Source organism: Oncorhynchus nerka, linkage group LG22 (assembly GCF_034236695.1).
Source record: "Oncorhynchus nerka isolate Pitt River linkage group LG22, Oner_Uvic_2.0, whole genome shotgun sequence".
Taxonomy (NCBI): Eukaryota; Metazoa; Chordata; class Actinopteri; order Salmoniformes; family Salmonidae; genus Oncorhynchus; species Oncorhynchus nerka.
Window position 1 is genome coordinate 29650705 of NC_088417.1, and position 20658 is coordinate 29671362.

The window sequence follows — 20658 nt, forward strand, 5'->3', positions numbered from 1 at the left end:
AAATATTACACTGACTTTAGCGTTCTCCTTCTAAGAAACAGTGAAAACGGAAAAGCAGTAGTTTCTCACCCTTCTTCCCTTGAATGCAGAATATATTTTTCAACAGCTTAATGATAGGTGAATGCATCACGTACACTGTATCTCTATTTCATGTACTGCATGTTGATGTCAGTTTTCTCTCAGTTTGGTGGCTCATTTTATTGGTAGAGCGATAGTAAAAAAAAAAGAAGAGTATTGTGTACCTAGTGCACATTGTTAGCAGTAAAGAGTATTTCCTGCTGGCAGCCATAATAAACAGGATGCTTGCTGCTGTGTCATCTCAGATGTTAGTGAGACAGCTGCCATATGGCAGACATAGCTGGGAGTTGCACACTTTCAGCAACTCCAGTTGAAAATCTATTTGAGCTTTCATCCTTAGAAGTACAACATTCCCCCTCCACTCTCTGAGATTTTGTTTGACTTCATGGAAGTGCAAAAAAAAATAAACACTGCACTCACACCTGCTTTTTGTACAAATAGAAGCTGATTAAAGTCCTAGCTGAGATATAAAATCTAGTTTTTTTTTGGTTTGCCACCAGATTTTGCTGCTAATCCCTAGAAAGAACAATGTTCCCCACTGACAGCTCATCTGTAATACATAATACACTTCACATTAAAACTCCTAAATCTCCTTATTCTCAGAATTGTATTACTTACACACTGTCTTTCTCTCTTTTTCTTAAATTCTCTTACAATTGTTTCATCTGATGACTTCACTAAACTCTCTTTTGTCCGCCTGCAGTGACTGACCCCCCCCTACCCCCATCCTCCTGACATCATGACCCCATCAACCCCCCTTAATCTTAGCTAGCCTCAGCTAGTCCACGTAGCAGCCGCTGGATAACCCCAACTACCTCATCCTCCACTCGGTCCAACCCACATCCTTCCACTTCTTTCCATCTTCTTCCCTTCTTCCTATTCTCCTCGTATCTCGGTTCTGCTCTCCCTCGGTTCTAAAATCCAACCATCTGTTACCCACAACCCCCCTCTTCCTCTCCCCCGTATCCATTCTCAGCATTAACAGGAAATTGCACCTGCTTAGCCTGCTTACTTCCTGTCCTCTTCGTCACTAGACTTTTTACTTCAAACTCTGCCCCAGTGCAGTGGGATTTCTGTCCCCACCAGGGTAATAACAGAGATGGCCTATAATGTGAATGTTACAGGCTTTGCTACTGATTCACTAATGTTTCTGGTGTCAGTAGTGGAGTCCGCTCTTGGAAAGGGATTCACTATTGACTGACTGTTTGACTGTTCCTGGCAGTCCTGGCTGACCATGTGTTTTATTTTAAGCACCCATGCAGTCTTTTGAATGTATTTTTAAATCATCACTGTATGTCTAATACATAACTGTGTGTGTTTATTTCATGAAAATAGCACGCTTCCTTTTGCCATTGAAATGCTCAGTCCAATGAGAGCATGTTATTACAAACATATAAAATATACTTACATTCACAGCCCTGGTTGGTGGATAGGATCGTCTAGACTCTAGAGAGCCTACCCCACTTAATTAAAGTAGGAGGATACATATGCAAATAAAAGATGACAGGTCATTGGTCAGGATAATCAGATCAGATTGTGATGTCATGCTTTTGGGCAACAAAAAAAAAAACGTCCCACCTGAACAGGCTGAAATTCCAGGCATAAAAAAAGTAATAATCTTATACTGAAGGGCATTTTCATAATTTTCACAATTTCAATGTGTTATTTCGACCTCATAGTGTTGGAAAAAAACAGGTAAATCAAGTATTTGACTGCACTACCCCTTTAACAGTATCTCTCTGGTCACTTATCTCTCTGTGGTCCTGCTCTCTCATGGTTAACCTTGGCCACCATTGTCTCTGTGACACATAGGTCACCACCAGGCAACTTCCTGGCATATATCATCTCTCCTCACATTGGCCCCTTATCAGTACTGTCCAATCATTGCAGTGGTGTTTACAGCAGCACCCAACATAGAGTATCAGAGCTCTCCACGCTCTCTTAATGCAAATAATATGGATATCAATGCAGTGAGCAGGGCTAGCCTACATCATTCTCACTCTCATTCTGAAACATGCATAATGTGAAACAAATGTATTGTTGTGGACATGACAGTCAGGAACATTATTGAGTTAGATAACCCAAAGCAGGATATTATGTTGTAGAATTATACCTATCGAGGAATGATGATGGCTAAACATCATCTGAAGTCAAGTGACAAGTTGAGTCCAAAGTGGCACCCTAATCATGGGGCTCTGGTTAAAAGTAGTGCACTATATAGGGGAAAGGGTGAATAGGGTGTCCTTTTAGATGAAACCACAGTCACTTCTTGTTGCTAAGAGACATGGTATTGTTTACCTCTCTATGTTTGTCTATACTTCCTGCCTATCCTATCAGTGCGGCCATACAACCTCATGTCTTCCTCTGTGGTGTGTGTGGCCCCTCTTTATGACACCACATCACTTCCTGTGCATGCTTTCATCCTCATGATGTCAACCTTTACAACCCGTCTACAATCTGTATCAATCTCTTCACTGATCCACTGTTTGCAATGGCCTTTAATGATGACTGTTGTGATTGTGTGGTATAGATTCACATTCGCTGGATATTTTATTAATCACATTTATGTTAGATCAGAATGTACACATCAGTTGCACATTCATGTTTGCAGTTTGAGACAGCAGACATTCACAAGAGGAAACACACACATTATAAGAAATATAATTATAAGATAAGATGTACAGTATACACACCAGGGGCGGAGCTTCAATGGGCCAATGAGAGGGCCCACCAAGAATGTTTGTCATATTATTGAAGAAATCGTCACGAGTGGATGTTCCGTTTGTTCAAGCAGTTAAGCAGTAATACAGGCTCCATGCCAAGGGGAAGGCTGTTTGATTGGCTGGCTGGCTTTTTTGGGGGGACTTTGGAGAGCACAGTTGCAGTGAGAGAACTTCTCTCTCAGCTGTGTTGACGAAAGCAGTGCAGAGGTGGGAAGATGGCTAGGTAACTGCTGTTTGACTTGAAAGGAAACTAAACTATAGTTTTTAATCCCTGTGCTGAGCTAGTGTTCAGCAGCTTATTGCTGTAGGCTATGGCATGTGTTTGTTCCAGAATGTTATGTATGTCCCTTATCAACTCTGGTGAACGAAGCTACAGCAGCCAAGGTGATGATGGCGCGAGTCATTTTTGCTGTTCTCCAAATAGCATTTTAGATTGTGTAGAAATGCATTAAATCAGTTCCTTGGAGGGAGAGTTACCACTGAACATGTATCCAACTCCAAATGGATTTATTTGAAATGATTAGGGCAGATACAAGTTAACAGTTGTTCAATTACAATGGATCATAGTTCAAGCCAAGTTTTTACACTATTTGTGATAACAGTTAGCCATTTGTAGGTTACACCATGTAATTTGTCCATTTCAGACTTGCAAAGGAGGTATTTATTTCTGTAGCTTAATATAAGCTTGTGTTCAACATTTCCATTTTAGCAGACACACTTATCCAGATCAACTCTCAGTAGTGAGTGCATACTTTTTCATATTTGTTCATACTGTTCAACCCACAACCCTGGCATGACAAGTGCCATGCTCTACTAACTGAGCCACACCGGACCACATGGTAAACACAACTTGCTTAAATCATTAGAAACTTAAATGAAAAGGCATTATTCTCTGTACATGTTTTGACTTGGGAGATCACGTACCGACTGCCCATACTGAGTCAAATGTTATGTACAGGAGGGGGCCCCTAGCTATGACTTGCACAACTGGGAGTGAAAGCTAAGCTGGTGCCTCAGATAACAAGCAATAATAGATACATTATACAGGGACACCATCAGGGGATACCTATTTAGAAAGCTATCCACATAGGATTACTAGTTCTGCTTGGTTTGACGAAATGTCGGTTTGTGTAACAGCTTATGTGTCTCTGCTTGTCAACAAGCAGGTATTATTTCATCAACATACACTGGGTGTACAAAACGTTAAGATCACCTGCTCTTTCCATGACATCGACTGACCAGGTGAATCCAGGTGAAAGCTATGATCCCTTATTGATGTCTCATGTTAAATCCACTTCAATCAGTGTAGATGAAGGGGTGGAGACAGGTTAAATAATGATTTTTAAGCCTTTAGACAATTGAAACATGGATGGTGTACGTGTGCCATTCAGAGGGTGCATTTGAACAGGGTATGGTAGTAGGGGTGGGGGTGGGGTGTTCCTAATGTTTGGTATACTCAGTGTACGTTATGTGGAAAATAACCCAAGTGAAAATCGAACAATCTTTTAGAACATGACCCCTATGTTGTCATGGTTGCGTTGCCAGGAAACGAAACAATGCTCTGTCGAAACTCAATAACAGGAAATGATCTCACTGTCTCTTCCCTTTAATGTGCAACCAAATCAAATCAAATTTGATTGGTCACATACACATATTTAGCAGATGTTATTGCGAGTTTAGCAACAGTGCAGTAGTATCTAACAATTCACAACAATACATATACATCTAAAAGTTAAATAATGGAATTAAGAAATATATAAATATTAGATATAGCAATGTTGGAGTGGCATTGACTAAATAACAGTAGAATAGAATACAGTATATACATATGACATTATTAAAGTGACTATTGTTCCATTATTAAAGTGGTCAGTGATTCCAAGACTATGTACAGTATATAGGGCTGGCTAGTGATGGCTATTTAACAGTCTGATGGCCTTGAGATAGGTGCTGTTTTTCCCCCCCCCGGAAAGCCCTGAAGTTGCGGGCATTGCAGTTGCCATACCAGGCGGTGATACAGCCCGACAGGATGCTCTCAATTGTACAATTGTCCAGTTTGTGAGGATTTTACATTTCTTCAGCCTCCTGAGGTTGAAGAGGCACTGTTGCACCTTCTTCACCACACTGTCTGTGTGGGTGGACCATTTCAGATCGTCAGTGATGTGTACGCCGAGGAACTTTAAGCTTTCCACCTTCTCCACTGTGGTCCCGTCGATGTGGATAGGGGCATGCTCCCTCTGCTGTTTCCTGAAGTTCACGATCAGCTCCTTTGTTTTGTTGGTGACGTTAAGTGAGAGATTATTTTCCTGACACCACTCTCCCAGGGCCCTCAACATCACGGTCTCGTCATTGTTGCTAATCTGGCCTACTACTGTTGTGTCGTTTGCAAACTTGATGATTGAGTTGCACTGACAGCAAAGCATGCACTCTGCACTTCCAGACTAGCCATTCATTCAAAAGAGAGAAAGTGGTGGATAGTGTTATTCAACATGTCTTCTCTCACTTAATTAAATACGTGGGAACACTCCTACAAATCACACTGATACTCATGATGACAAAATAGTAGTCTCACCGAAAGAGGACAAGTGATTTGTGACTGGTTGCTGATGGAACCAAACTGGATAGTGTTTGTTGCACCATTCTCTTAAGCCCCGTTTATACATGGTTCTAGCATGCATCCTTTGTCCAGATCTTGTCCACATTCTAATTGAGCCCACATTTTCAGGCAGGTGAGATGATTAAAAGACACATTGTGATCAAATCTTACTGACCACCTCCGGAGGTAGTCAGGCACGCACTGTATATGGATATCTTACAAGTGTAGACAAATCTGGACAGTGAAACCATTTAAATCTTCATTATCCCGACTTCTATCATTCAGATTTATGTGTCTTAAAATATATAAATAAATATTATTTTGAAAGAATAGCTGTTTAATAATTTACATTCAGACCAAGACCTAGAAATGTGGTCACAATGCGAACACAGTGGACAAATATGAGACATATTTGAATGTCACATCATATCAAATCAAATTTTATTTGTCACACACATGGTTAGCAGATGTTAATGCGAGTGTAGCGAAATGCTTGTGCTTCTAGTTCCGACAATGCAGTAATAACCAACGAGTAATCTAACCTAACAATTTCACAACAGCTACCTTATACACACAAGTGTAAAGGGATGAGGAATATGTACATAAAGATATATGAATGAGTGATGGTACAGAACGGCATAGGCAAGATGCAGTAGATGGTATCGAGTACAGTATATTCATATGAGATGAGTAATGTAGGGTATCTAAACATTATATTAAGTGGCATTGTTTAAAGTGGCTAGTGATACATTTTTTTACATGTATGGCAGAAGCCACTCAATGTTAGTGGTGGCTGTTTAACAGTCTGATGGCCTTGAGATAGAAGCTGTTTTTCAGTCTCTCGGTCCCTGCTTTGGTGCACCTGTACTGACCTCGCCTTCTGGATGATAGCGGGGTGAACAGGCAGCGGCTCGGGTGGTTGTTGTCCTTGATGATCTTTATGGCCTTCCTATGACATCAGGTGGTGTGGGTGTCCTGGAGGGCAGGTAGTTTGCCCCTGGTGATGCGTTGTGCAGACCTCACTAGCCTCTGGAGAGCCTTACGGTTGTGGGCGGAGCAGTTGCCGTACCAGGCGGTGATAGGATGCCCGACAGGATGCTCTCGATTGTGCATCTGTAAAAGTTTGTGAGTGCTTTTGGTGACAAGCCAAATTTCTTCAGCCTCCTGAGGTTGAAGAGGCGCTGCTGCGCCTTCTTCACCACGCTGTCTGTGTGGGTGGACCAATTCAGTTTGTCCGTGATGTGTACGCCGAGGAACTTAAAACTTACTACCCTCTCCACTACTGTCCCGTCGATGTGGATAGGGGTGTGCTCCCTCTGCTGTTTCCTGAAGTCCACGATCATCTCCTTTGTTTTGTTGACGTTGAGTGTGAGGTTATTTTCCTGACACCACACTCCGAGGGCCCTCACCTCCTCCCTGTAGGCCGTCTCGTCGTTGTTGGTAATCAAGCTTATCACTGTAGTGTCGTCTGCGAACTTGATGATTGAGTTGGAGGCGTGCATGGCCACGCAGTCGTGGGTGAACAGGGAGTACAGGAGAGGGCTCAGAACGCACCCTAGTGGGGCCCAATGTTGAGGATCAGCGGGGTGGATATGTTGTTACCTACCCTCACCACCAGGGGGCGGCCTGTCAGAAAGTCCAGGACCCAGTTGCACAGAGCGAGGTCGAGACCCGGGGTCTCGAGCTTGATGACGAGTTTGGAGGGTACTATGATGTTAAATGCTGAGCTGTAGTCGATGAACAGCATTCTCACATGGGTATTCCTCTTGTCCAGATGGGTTAAGGCAGTGTGCAGTGTGGTTGCGATTGCATCGTCTGTGGACCTATTGGGGAGGTAAGCAAATTAGAGTGGGTCTAGGGTGTCAAGTAGGGTGGAGGTGATATGGTTCTTGACTAGTCTCTCAAAGCACTTCATGATGACGGAAGTGAGTGCTACGGGGAGGTAGTCGTTTAGCTCAGTTTCCTTAGCTTTCTTGGGAACAGGAACAATAGTGGCCCTCTTGAAGCATGTGGGAACAGCCGACTGGGATAAGGATTGATTGAATATGTCCGTAAACACACCAGCCAGCTGGTCTGCCCATGCTCTGAGGACGCGGCTGGGGATGCCGTCTGGGCCTGCAGCCTTGCGAGGTTTATCACGTTTAAATGTTTTACTCACGTGGGCTGCAGTGAAGGAGAGTTTTGGTAGCGGGCCGTGTCAGTGGCACTGTATTGTCCTCAAAGCGAGCAAATAAGTTGTTAATCTGTCTGGGAGCAAGAGATCCTGGTCCGTGACGGGGCTGGTTTTCTTTTTTGTAATCCGTGATTGACTGTAGACCCTGCCACATACCTCTTGTGTCTGAGCCGTTGAATTGCGACTCTACTTTGTCTCTATACTGACGCTTAGCTTGTTTGATTGCCTTGCGGAGGGAATAGCTACACTGTTTGTATTCGGTCATGTTTCCGGTCACCTTGTCCTGGTTAAAAGCAATGGTTTGCACTTTCAGTTTCGCCCAAATGCTGCCATCAATCCACAGTTTCCGGTTTGGGAATGTTTTAGTTGCTGTGGGTACGACATCGCCAATGCACTTTCTAATGAACTCGCTCACCGAATCAGCGTATTCGTCAATGTTGTTGTTGGACGCAATGCGGAACATATCCCAATCCACGTAATCGAAGCAATCTTGAAGCGTGGAAACAGATTGGTCGGACCAGCGTTGAACAGATCTGAGAGCGGGAGCTTCCTGTTTTAGTTTCTGTCTATAGGCTGGAAGCAACAAAATGGAGTCGTGCTCAGCTTTTCCAAAAGGAGGGCGGGGGAGGGCCTTATATGCGTCGCGGAAGTTAGAATAACAATGATCCAGGGTTTTACCAGCCCTGGTAGCACAATCGTTATGCTGATAGAATTTAGGGAGTCTTGTTTTCAAATTAGCCTTGTTAAAATCCCCAGCTACAATGAATGCAGCCTCAGTATATGTGGTTTCCCGTTTACATAGAGTCAAATAAAGTTTGTTCAGGGCCATCGATGTGTCTGCTTGCGGGGGAATATATGAGGCTGTGTATATAATCGAAGAGAATTCTCTTGCTAGATAATGCGGTCGACATTTGATTGTGAGGAATTCTAAGTCAGGTGAACAGAAGGACTTGAGTTCCTGTATGTTGTTATGATCACACCACACCTCGTTAATCATAAGGCATAACCCCCGCCCCTCTTCTTACCAGAAAGATGTTTGTTTTTGTCGGCGCAATGCGTGAAGAAACCAGCTGGCTGCACCGACTCCGATAGCGTGTCTCGAGTGAGCCATGTTTCCGTGAAGCAAAGAACGTTACAGTCTCTGATGTCTCTCTGGAATACCACCCTTGCTCGGATTTCATCAACCTTGTTGTCAAGAGACTGGACATTGGCGAGTAGTATGCTCGGGAGCGGTGCACGATGTGCCCGTCTCCGGAGCCTGACCAGAAGACTGCTTCGTCTGCCCCTTTTACGGCGCCGTTGTATTGGTTCGCCGGCTGGGATCTGATCCATTGTCCCGGGTGGTGGGCAAAACACAGCATCCGCTTCAGGAAAGTCGTATTCCTGGTCGTAATGATGGTGAGTTGACGTTGCGCTTATATCCAGTAGTTCCTCCCGACTGTATGTAATAAAACCTAAGATTACCTTGGCTACCAATGTAATAAATAACACGTAAAAAAATCTAAATACTGCATAGTTTCCTAGGAACGTGAAGCGAGGCGGCCATCTCTGTCGGCGCCGGAAGTCCCTTGTAGACATATTTCTGAAAATATGCATACAATCAGAATGTGGACAAGATTAGGATGTATTTACAAAGCTTTAATCTAGAGTACGTCACGCGACAGAGGAGTAGGATTGATTGGATGGAGACCAGTGTGTTTGGTACGGTATGGATATGGTGTAGCTTACGTATATCTGAACTAAGAGGTCAGCTTTCATGTGATGTTCCCTTCAGCGCTGCTGAGGCTGATGCTTGCCAGGTCAATGTCAGAAGGGTTCATTACGAAAGATAAGAGTGAACTAGGCCAGAGAAGCCTCAGGCTGTCTCCCCACACTTCTCTGTCTGTTTGACTCACAGGAGGAATGTGGTACTGGGGTATCACATATGCACGCACGCACACGTACGCATGCACGCATGCACACTTATCACTGACTCTGTAGGAAAGAAACACCAGAAAGATCAGAAAATGGAGACCTGTAGAAGGTGGGTATACTGTACTGTACTGTTGTATATGTCCAACTATTAAGCGTCTTGTTATCTGCAATGCTTATTTGCCGTTCTGATTTTAAAGGGTGACATTTAATCAGAACGATGCTTTATTAAGAAGATCTCTATTCACATATTATTCCTGTAGACATCCATCCTGTCGTCATTCACATGACTCCTGTTGTATCATGTGTCCTGTTTCTTTCCATTCATCCCCAACATAAAGGCCCAGCAATGATCTGTCACGGGTTAAAAGGAAGACTTTCGGCTGATTTTGAAGTAATTTGTAGCATTTTGGCCCCTGATAGGCAGGCAGACAGGCTGCAGCCCTTTCAGAGTAGGGTATCTAAAGCAGAGTGATACGTTCCCAGAAACCAGGGAAGGAATTTGGCTCTGGGGCAGATGGGTAGATCGGGTCCCTAAACAGAGAGAGGAGGTGGAATGTGCTCTGCTCTCATGGGAGGGAGGGTAGCTGAGCCAGAGCCAGCTTGCCTCTCTACATTTTTAGATTATGTGTAGGTGATGTAAACAAGTACTGATGACAATGACCATGCCAAAGGAAGAGAAGGTAGAGATATGTTGCAACATTGAGTCAATACACTGTACATAAATATGCATATTGATATTCAAATGTGTCACTTTTTATGAGTGCCAAACCCAAGGCAACTGCCAGCAACATGGTAAGCTTCAGTATTTTTGTATTATTGGTCTCCCCCTCATAAGAGCTTTGAGGTCTAACTACAAAGCACCAATCCTGTGTGTGTGTGTGTGTTTGTGTGAGTGTGTGTGTGTGTGTGTGTGTGTGTGTGTGTGTGTGTGTGTGTGTGTGTGTGTGTGTGTGTGTGTGTGTGTGTGTGTGTGTGTGTGTGTGTGTGTGTGAGAGAGGGAAAGAGAGAGAGACTCAAGGTTGGCATAAATGTTAATATCCCAAGATATGCGTTTCTAAACATTGTAGACATTGTTGCATTATTCATTCCCTCTAATAGAGGAGGAAGTTGGGTTATTGCAAATCAGGAAACAAAATATGAACCCATAACATTAGCATAGCAATATGCTCCAGCTGAATGAGTTACATTACAGTATAGTTTCGTTGAACATGCCCGAAAGGTAGGTAGGTTTCCGTACCTAATGTTAACACTATAGGGTTGAATTAAATTTGTATGACATCCTCTTTGAAAACCATTACTCAACCCAACTAGCTGTCTGCAGAAGTAGTTTACATTTACAAACATTGTAAATAGCATGAACCTCAATAGAGTTTATTCTTGCTTGTTAGGATTTACATTTGTCATTGTGTTCAGTGGGAAAAAGACACAGAGGGACACATGCCAGGTTTGTGCTTTGTTTAGTTTGAGCATCTATTCATTTCTAATTAAAATCCATGATCCATTGAGTCTAGATTGTCTTCGTATAACCTGAGGTTTACTGAGAACTGCTACAGTAGGTCTTAATGATGTCCAGAACAACCCTGTAACGAATCTCCTCTTCGTCTGAGGAAGAGTAAGAAGGATCGGACAAATATGCAGCATGGTAAGTGTTCGTCATATTTTAATTGAAAAACTGAACACTACACAAAATAACAACGAAGAGAAAATGAAACAGTTCTGCCAGGTGAACAGACACTAAACAGAAATTAAACACCCACAACCAACATGGGGAAAACAGGCTACCTAAGTATGATTCTCAATCAGAGACAATGAACGACACCTGCCTCTGATTGAGAACCATACTAGGCCAAACACATAGAAATATAACATAGAAAAAAGAACATAGACTACCCACCCCAACTCATGCCCTGACCAACCAAATACAAAGACATAAAAAAGGAACTAAGGTCAGAACGTGACAAACCTCCCCTCCCCACACACACCAACTCTATCCCTTCCCTTCCTGTTGTAGGACTCACCACCCCCAACCAGCTGCATGTACACTATGTTAAAGGAGAAGGCCAATCTGTGGTGTGGACAGATGCTTTGAATGAGACTTTGAATGAGACTTGAATGAGACCTACACAGAGCCCTATGGACCCTGGTCAAAAGTAGTTCACTACATAGGGAATAGGGTGCCTGTTTTAACTCAGTGGTGTGTACTGTCTCCTCCTAATTAATTCAGATATATGTTGGTTTTAGTGTTCAAATGTCATCTGAGTATCAGCTATATGACATCAGACCTGGGGCTGGGGCCCCCTCAGTCCTCGGTTAAAAACGTATGTTTTCCTTCGAATATACACTGTACTTTGAGCTTTTGATTCAGGGATCTACACTTTTGGGTCTACTCGATTGGCTCCATTGTGATAGGTAAACTTAATTAAGCATAGCTAAAGCATATAAAACAGATACTATCTGAAACCTGGCTTCATAATTTAACAAGAGACACTAGGCTACCCTGGGGCAGCAGGGTAGCGTAGTGGTTAGAGCGTTGGACTAGTAACGGTTGCAAGTTCAAATCCCCGAGCTGACAAGGTACAAATCTGTCGTTCTGCCCCTGAACAGGCAGTTAACCCACTGTTCCTAAGCCGTCATTGAAAATAAGAAGTTGTTCTTAACTGAAATAAAGGTTAAAAAATGAAAAATAAACACAAGTTTTCCTGGAAGCTGCATGTCAAAACATCATTTGAGTTTCTCTGTGTCAGCAAGTTGAGATCAGTGGCCCGGGGCCACATCTCTCCTCACATAACCCTGAGGTCCCAGTGGGATGCCCCTGTAGTCCACTACTCCACGGGGCCTCCGCAGCACTCAATATGAACCTCAACATGAAGGATGAGTGTGCTGCAGACCAGCCGGTAGGTCAAGGCTTGCATGCAACTTTGAACTGTAGGGGCAATGGAAAAGGGTAGAATGGTCTGTTTGCTATACCAGTGGAAGCATTGAAGATGTAACTGGATGTAAAATAGATATTCAGGGTATGAATAGGAAGGAATCAGACAGTACATGTCAAAGTCTCGCTTAGCAACCCCCACACTTTTTTCTTGAGAGGGTTAGCAGAACTTTGCCTGGAAATATTGACCAATTGCAAACTGGGTCAAACCTTGCAATGAAATCTCCCATTTGGGGTTGCAGCGCATTGATTGAACTCAGCCTCAACGTTTTTTGTAAACTTGTGCACAGCACCAGAAAAGATTTACCGGGGAAGGAAAAACAAGCAAACAGATTGAAGTAAATGATGTGCTTACCGTGCTACTCACGTGCCTGAATTAATCCACAACTGCAGCATCTAAGTCCAAATATAGTCATAAGTCTACACACTCTAATCCTTTGGAATAACTGACCGTAGATATATTATTAAACTCAGCAGTTGTTTAACATTTTGTGATCATACATTAGCCTAACCCATATGTTCTCTACATAAGGAACTAAACAGCTTTTGACATTACTAATTCATGTCTGTACTATTGTCGGCATGTATACTCAAAGTATACTGTAGCCCCCAACTCATACGTTGACTTAATATATACAATGTGGCAATCAACATTCCAAACAGTTCAACATGTCAGCGCATTAACTGTGTATAAACTGTACTCCTTATGTAATGTTTCTGTAAAGCCTCAAACTTTCATTTCTTCTTTCAAGGTCATATGACTGTAGTACATAGTGTGTGCTGCCAATTCAACTTTGACGTTTCAATTTGAATGATTCCCTGTTAAATGAATGCCAGCTACATAGCAATGTATAATTTTCAATATGTCAAACACGAACAAGTCATTCAAAGTATCAACAATCCTGTTGAGTTATTGGTTTTAAACTTCAACAGACATCCGTGCAATATAATTTCTCCTTGACGTAGTTCTATACATGTTCAGTACATGCACATTTACATTTTACATTTAAGTCATTTAGCAGACGCTCTTATCCAGAGCGACTTACAAATTGGTGCATTCACCTTATGACATCCAGGGATGTGATCGTAAAGATGGCCACCGCCCAGCATGAACAGCAGAAGATAATGGCAGTTTTGGGAGTTGAGGGTGTAAGTCACCTTTGTTTGTTCACAGTAGTAAACTACATCATCAGAACCCATTGGCAGGCTGCCAAGCAAAGAGTAATAACAGAGAGAGGGAGAAAAAAAATCACTTACGTTATCAATCATTTTAAAGGCCGACAAGAGTGATGTATGTGTTACAACATAGTCACTGAGGAATTTTTGGGGGCTGACATCATCTTCATCAATACTAGTAATGGCTGTTTCAAGAAAACAACTTATCATCCTTCAGTTATCTAGTCATTATGTACCTACATGTAACTGCCAAAATAAAGGAAACACCAACATAATGTGTCTTAATAGGGCCACGAGCCGCCAGAACAGTTCCATTTTTGTTTACAAATGTTTTTATTTGACCAGGCAAGTCAGTTAGGAGCAAATTCATATTTACAATGATAGCCTAGGAAAAGTGCCTTGTTCAGGGGCAGACCGACAAATTTTTACCTTGTCAGCTCGGGGATTAAATCTAGCAACTTTTCAGTTACTGGCCCAACGCTCTAACCACTAGGCTACCTGCTGCCCTCAATGTGTCTTGGCATATATTCTACAGTATCTGGAACTCTATTGGAGAGATGTGACACCATATTAACCCAAAAAATGGGCAACTGGTCATTTTATACATGACCCTAAGCATGATGGGATGTTAATTGCTTAATTCATTCAGGAACCAGACCTGTGTGGAAGCACCTGCTTTCAAAATACTTTGCATCCCTCCTTTACTCAAGTGTTTCCTTTATTTTGACAGTTACCTGCACATTTGTGTGCAGTATGAATGTCCCAGTGACTACATAAAACCCAGCGAGGCAAGATATTACTGTTTCTGGGCATGGGCGATGGCTGGGTGATGGCTTATTGTATTCTCTTTTATTTTCAAATACAAAACACCAATTCAGACACTTGGGTCACATGACTATGGTGACAAACATTGGCACAATATGGGTTTGGGCCGTTTGGCGCTGGAATTTGGGCATTCCTATACAATAGTCACAGTAAAATCGAATCTTATATCATGCCTCTCTTCATCCCATAGAGCGAGTGTATCTTTCAATCCCATCCCAGTAATGTAACTTTCCTTACCATGCTTGCTGCTCACCTCCCTCCTCAGATTCTATTTAATGTACCTTTTTCAGAGGGATGATGAAAGATGTCAAAAAAACATAGAAAATTACAGAAAATACACAGTGGACAAATAATAAGGTTTTACTTTTGTGAAGTCGATACGTGCTCTTACGAAGATTTTTTTTTAAAAAGGTGGAAAATCACATTTAAGCCATGTCAAATTTGATTTCACATGTGGATATTGATGCCCTGAAATCAAAAACGAGTCATTAGGTTGTCCCCGGAACGTCACGGACGCAGTGGTTTCAACTTACATATTTAACACACATGATCACATTGTGTAGATTTATACCGTAATTCTTATTCAACATGTTGGGGTGGCAGGGTAGCCTAGTGGTTAGAGCATTGGACTAGTAACCAAAAGGTTGCAAGTTCAAATCCCCGAGCTGACAAGGTAAAAATCTGTCGTTCTGCCCCTGAACAGGCAGTTAACCCACTGTTCCTAGGCCGTCATTGAAAATATGAATTTGTTCTTAACTGACATGCAATTTGAACTTGCAACCTTCTGTATTCTGATCTTCCTGCTATGCCACCATGTTGTGTCAATAATGGATTTCACCTGTATTCCTTCACTTTGGACTTAAATGTAAATATCAGCTTGTTAAAAATACACTCAAGAAAAACGGTTGAAAAACTGCTCTGCAATTTCCTGGTTAATATATTTCAAAAAGTTTGCTTAATTTCAGTTTATGTGGCAAAACAAGCAAGAGAGAGAATGTAGAGAATCATTCTACCATCTAAACCGCTGTAATGTCACGACCTGACCATAGTTAGCTGTTTATTCTCTGTGTTGGTGATAGTGACTTGGGTGGGTCATCTAGGTTTTTTTGTATTTCTATGTTGGCCTGATATGGTTCCCAATCAGAGACAGCTGTTTATTGTTGGGGGACGTGGGGGGAAATCCTGGAGGGTGCAGGACCCTGGACAAGGGCTGGGGAGTATCGCCTTCCGAAGGAGGAGATAGAGGCAGCAAAAGCGGAAAAGCGACGGTACGGAAGCACGAGAGGCAGACCACATTTTTGGGGGGGGCACACGGGGAGATTGGCGGAGGTAGGGTTTAGACCTGAGCCAACTCCTCGTGCTTACCGTGGGGAGCGTGTGACTGGTCAGGCACCGTATTACGCAGGGATGCGCACGGTGTCTCCAGTACGCATTCATAGCCCGGTGCGCTCTGTTCCAGCTCCCCACAGTTGCCGTGCTAGATTGGGCATTCAGCCAGGACGGATTGTGCCGGCTCAGCGCTCCTGGCCTCCGGAGCGTCTCTTTGGCCCAGGATATCCTGCGCCAGCTCTACGCACGGTATCCCCAGTGCGCCTTCACAGCCCAGTGCGTCCTGTGCTAGCTTCGCGCACTTGCCGGGCTGGAATGAGCATCCAGTCTGGAAGGGTTGTGCCAGCTCTGCGCTCTAGACCTCCAGTGCACCTCCACAGTCTAAACTTCTGGCGACAGTTCCCAGTCCAGAGCTTCCGGCGACAGTTTCCAGTCCAGAGCTTTTGGCGACAGTTTCCAGTCCAGAGCTTCCGGTGACGTTTCACAGTCCGGAACCTTATGAGACGGTCCACTGTCCGGAACCTCCTGAGACGGTCTACAGTCCGGAACCTCCTGAGATGGTCCACAGTCCGGAACCTCCTGAGACGGTCTACAATCCGGAACCTCCTGAGATGGTCTACAGTCTGGAACCTCCTGAGACGGTCTACAGTCTAGAGCCTCCAGCGAAGGTCTACAGTCCGGAGCCTCCAGCGACGGTCTACAGTCCGGAGCCTCCAGCGACAGTCTACAGTCCGCAGCCTCCAGCGACGGTCGGCGGTCCGGAGCCTTCAGTAGGGGTTCTCAGTCCAGAGCCTCCTGCGACGATCTACGGTCCGGTTCCTCTGGCGACGATCCACGATCCGGAGCCTCCGGTGACGATCCACGGTCCGGTGCCTCCAGTGACGACCCACGGTTCGGAGCTTCTGGCGATGCGCCCCTCACCGGAGCCGCCACCCTAAGCCCTGCGTCATCCATCATAGATGCCCACCCGGACCCTCCCCTATTGAGTCAGGTTTTGCGGTCGGAGTCCGCACCTTTGGGGGGTGGGGAATACTGTCACGCACTGACCATAGTAAGCTGTTTATTATCTGTGTTGGTTGGGGCGGGATAGTGACTTGGGTGGGTCATCTAGGTTTTTTGTATTTCTATGTTGGCCTGATATGGTTCCCAATCAGAGACAGCTGTTTATCGTTGTCTCTGATTGGGGATCATATTTAGGCAGCCATTTCCCCTTTGTGTTTTGTGGGACCTTGTCTATGTTTAGTTTCCTGTCAGCACTATTTGTATAGCTCACGTTTCGTTTGTTGATGTTGTTGTTTTTGTTCAGGTTTAATTTATTAAAGGATAATGTACACGTACCACGCTGCGCCTTGGTCTCACTCATACGACGATCGTGACAAAAATATATATTCCATAACCAAAACTATTGTATTTTCTTTAAAGCTGGTGCACAAAACCATTTTTTTTGCATTCAAAAATGTGGAACTGCATTTTCACATTTGAAAATCCAATTGGCTGTTTTTTTATTTGAAAAAAAAATTCACATGTTGTTTCATAGAGTCTCATGTTGAAATTTACCATCCCCATATTGTCACATTTATTTCACATGCCACAATGCATTCACGTGTAGTTTCATGTTATCACATGTTGCTTTTTCACATTAACTTCACCTAAGATCACATGAGATCATATTCAAAACATGAAATTCATGTTTTTTTCCCATATGGGTGTCCCTACTCACAAATGAAATCTCCTTCACAAAGCCTCTTCTCCATGCATGGAGATGTTTCCCTGGCACCACAGCCAAATGTCCTTTCTCAGCACAAATGAACCCAACAGATAAACGTAGCCCTGTAACATGCTGGAGAAAAATGGTGACACTCAAAGTGTAGTGTCTGAATAAATTATATGTGGGGGGGACAAAGGCTGCCAGGCAGTTTGATCAGGCCCCTCATTGAAATCTATTTTTAATACGCTAAGACCTTGCGAAATGTATCAACCTGCCCTGTATTAAATTCAGCTTAACATTTTCAACTGTGGAACACCTTGTCTACCGAAGCTGTTAATTTCTCATTTACACCAGTGGAAAGGATATGTTCAAAGCAAAGCAACACAGGGCTCATTTTGAAGGTCTTTATTAATGGATGTAGGTAGAGAGGTTTTTTTCCCACTCAGACAATGAATGATTCCAAAATGGCACCCTATTCCCTAAATAGTGCACTGATTTTTACCAGGGCCTGGTCAAACGTAGTGCACCATATAGGGAATATGCTACCATTTAGGACACAGTTCACAATAGTAGACTCGGGACGGAGTCTTGGTGGAAAGTTGCGTCACTAGAATCTTGTGAAACTTTGATATTTAGAAACATGTACTATGTCAGTGGTTTTCAAACCTTTCCTCAGGGACCCCCAGGCATTTCATAGTGTTATTATAGCACTGAACTAGCTCACTGATTTACATAACTAAAGGCTTGATAATTAGTTGACAAATTGATTCAGTTGTACTAGCAATGGAATAGTTCAAATACATGTAACGGCTGAGGATCCCCGAGGAGAGGTTAGTCATCCCCATAGTGACTGTACGTACATATCCCAACCAGAAGCCATGCATTACGGGCAACATCGTACCCTGTGAAAATAGCAAAGTTATCATTACTCTTTGTGCATTTATTCCTCGTACTATTATTTTTCTATTTTTCTCTCTGCATTGTTGAGAAGGGCCGGTAAGTAAGCATTTCACTGTTAGTCTACACCTGTTGTTTACAAAGCATGTGTCAAATAACATTTGATTTGAAAACCCCTGTATTATGTCATTATTAAGAACAATGGGTGTACGATGTTGTAGATGTTAGACACAGGTTATTCTTGCAGAGCCCAGTCTAAACAATCATAGTATAGCTCCTGTTCAACAATGGTTAGAGTAAACATTGTCTGGTCACAGTGAACCCATTTCCTTTGAGGTTTTTAGAGTAATTTGAAAGTAATGCAAAGTGTAACAGTTTGACAGATTTTCAAAGTTTAAGACGATTTCTCGGTAACTCCCTATGCATTTTCAGATCTGACCACTGATAAGACAAGTGTGAAAGTCTTTAAGTAGTCCAGACATTTCATCTTAGGAGGACCACCAACAGCACAAAGACGTCATAGAGACGTCATAGGCCTACACTCGGTTCTATTTGAATTCGTACTGTAGGTTTGTATCTGCATTTGTGTAGAAAGTTTGAAGAATAATGAGAGTTGTTGTAGGAACTGGCCTTCTCTCACAGTAAACTGCACTGTCTGCCTATCGCTTCACCTTCTGTTTAATCAGCTCTGAGCTGACAAAGGTCATGCGGATGCAATCCTGGGCTGCAAATGTTACCGTGTTTGTGATTGGAAAGGCCTCATCCAAAACATCTGCCTTGGATTTCGCAAGCATAGCCATTAACCTTTTCAAAATTACGTTTGGTTTTACTTGATAAACGGGGCCGAGCTAATGCGCTCGGCTCCGATCCCTCAAAGTGAATTTAGAAATATGGTCCTTTATCAAGTAGAATGAGAAACAGAGCGAGAAAGTGTACAAACTAAGGGAAGGAGACAGTTGGAGGTAAACAGTATCTGGGTCAGGTCCAGACTGTTAGTGCTTATTATTGAACATGGCTTCCTCCTCTTTGCCACAGTGCACAGGCAGTATGCTCTCTTGTACTCTCATATTGACCGCATGCATTATCGGGCATGGGGAACATGGCTACAGAACTCCCCTCATTATAAGTTTGGGTTTCTCTGAACATTATAGCAAGAGGAGGAAAAGGTATTGATCCATGGGAGATAGCTAACTTGAAAACACTTCCCATCAGAAGAACCGGTGCTCATTTGGGAGAGTCGTGATTTCTTTCAGGACTACCACATCTGGGTTATTGGAGTGCATGGCGATACGATGAGAGTATTTCTTCTGTAATCAGGATACGTTACAAAATCTATATGAAGTAATTGTTATGAGCTCATTTTCACTGTGCAGTTCAAAACTTCATACTGCCATTAAACAACGAGATTGGGCGGAAGTTTTAAAAGGAAGTCACGTCCACTGATATCACGTATGCATTGTCCTGGACATTCTCAATGCACCCCTTCTGTCAGTTCAACAGTCGCATGACAGAGTTTTGGTTCTTGTATTTTTTTTGTATTCAGATCACTCTGAAAACAGACCATATCACTTACATTCAAAATCTGATCATGATCCTGAGAAAGAATGCTATTCACTTAACACACATCAACCATGCTATGCTTTCCAAGCTCATTTCAAAAACATTCATTCGCTACAGACTTCTCTGCCACAATAGTCAATCTGCATGTGAAAGTGTAGTATGTTAGATGACTCTGAATGACTCACACCCATTTCCCCCTCAGTCTATAACATAATAACCTAACACATTCTATCTCTCAACCAGTACCCCTATAAATATTAAAGCACATTCAACCATTCATCTGTCCTTTACAGTGCCAACTGTGAAAGGGAAATGTACATTTAATGCAAAAAATATTCCTTTCACTGTATTTGATATTTTCATGAATGGGCCACTATTCCACTGCTCCTGACAATAAGACAATGCATGTCGTGAAGACGATGGTTCCCTGAAAATGTGCTCATCATATTGGAGGGAAGCGAATTCATTATTTCCAGAGGAGGCATATCAGTAATGGGCCACAGAGAATGCCAGATGAAAGGACAATGTCTGTCTGTTCCATCAACGGTTAGTGCTCAAAGACCATTTTTGCTCCATTTTATCCGACCCATTTCATCGTCATTGACAGCCTTTAATCAATGAATAAAGATTTTTCCAACTTTTTCCAACCGTCTCAGCCCAATGAAAACCTTGTTTGAGAGAAAACATTGTTTGTTTTCAGAGATCGTTATAGAAACTGTTATGCATCGTTTTCTCTTCCCTGTGTCTAGT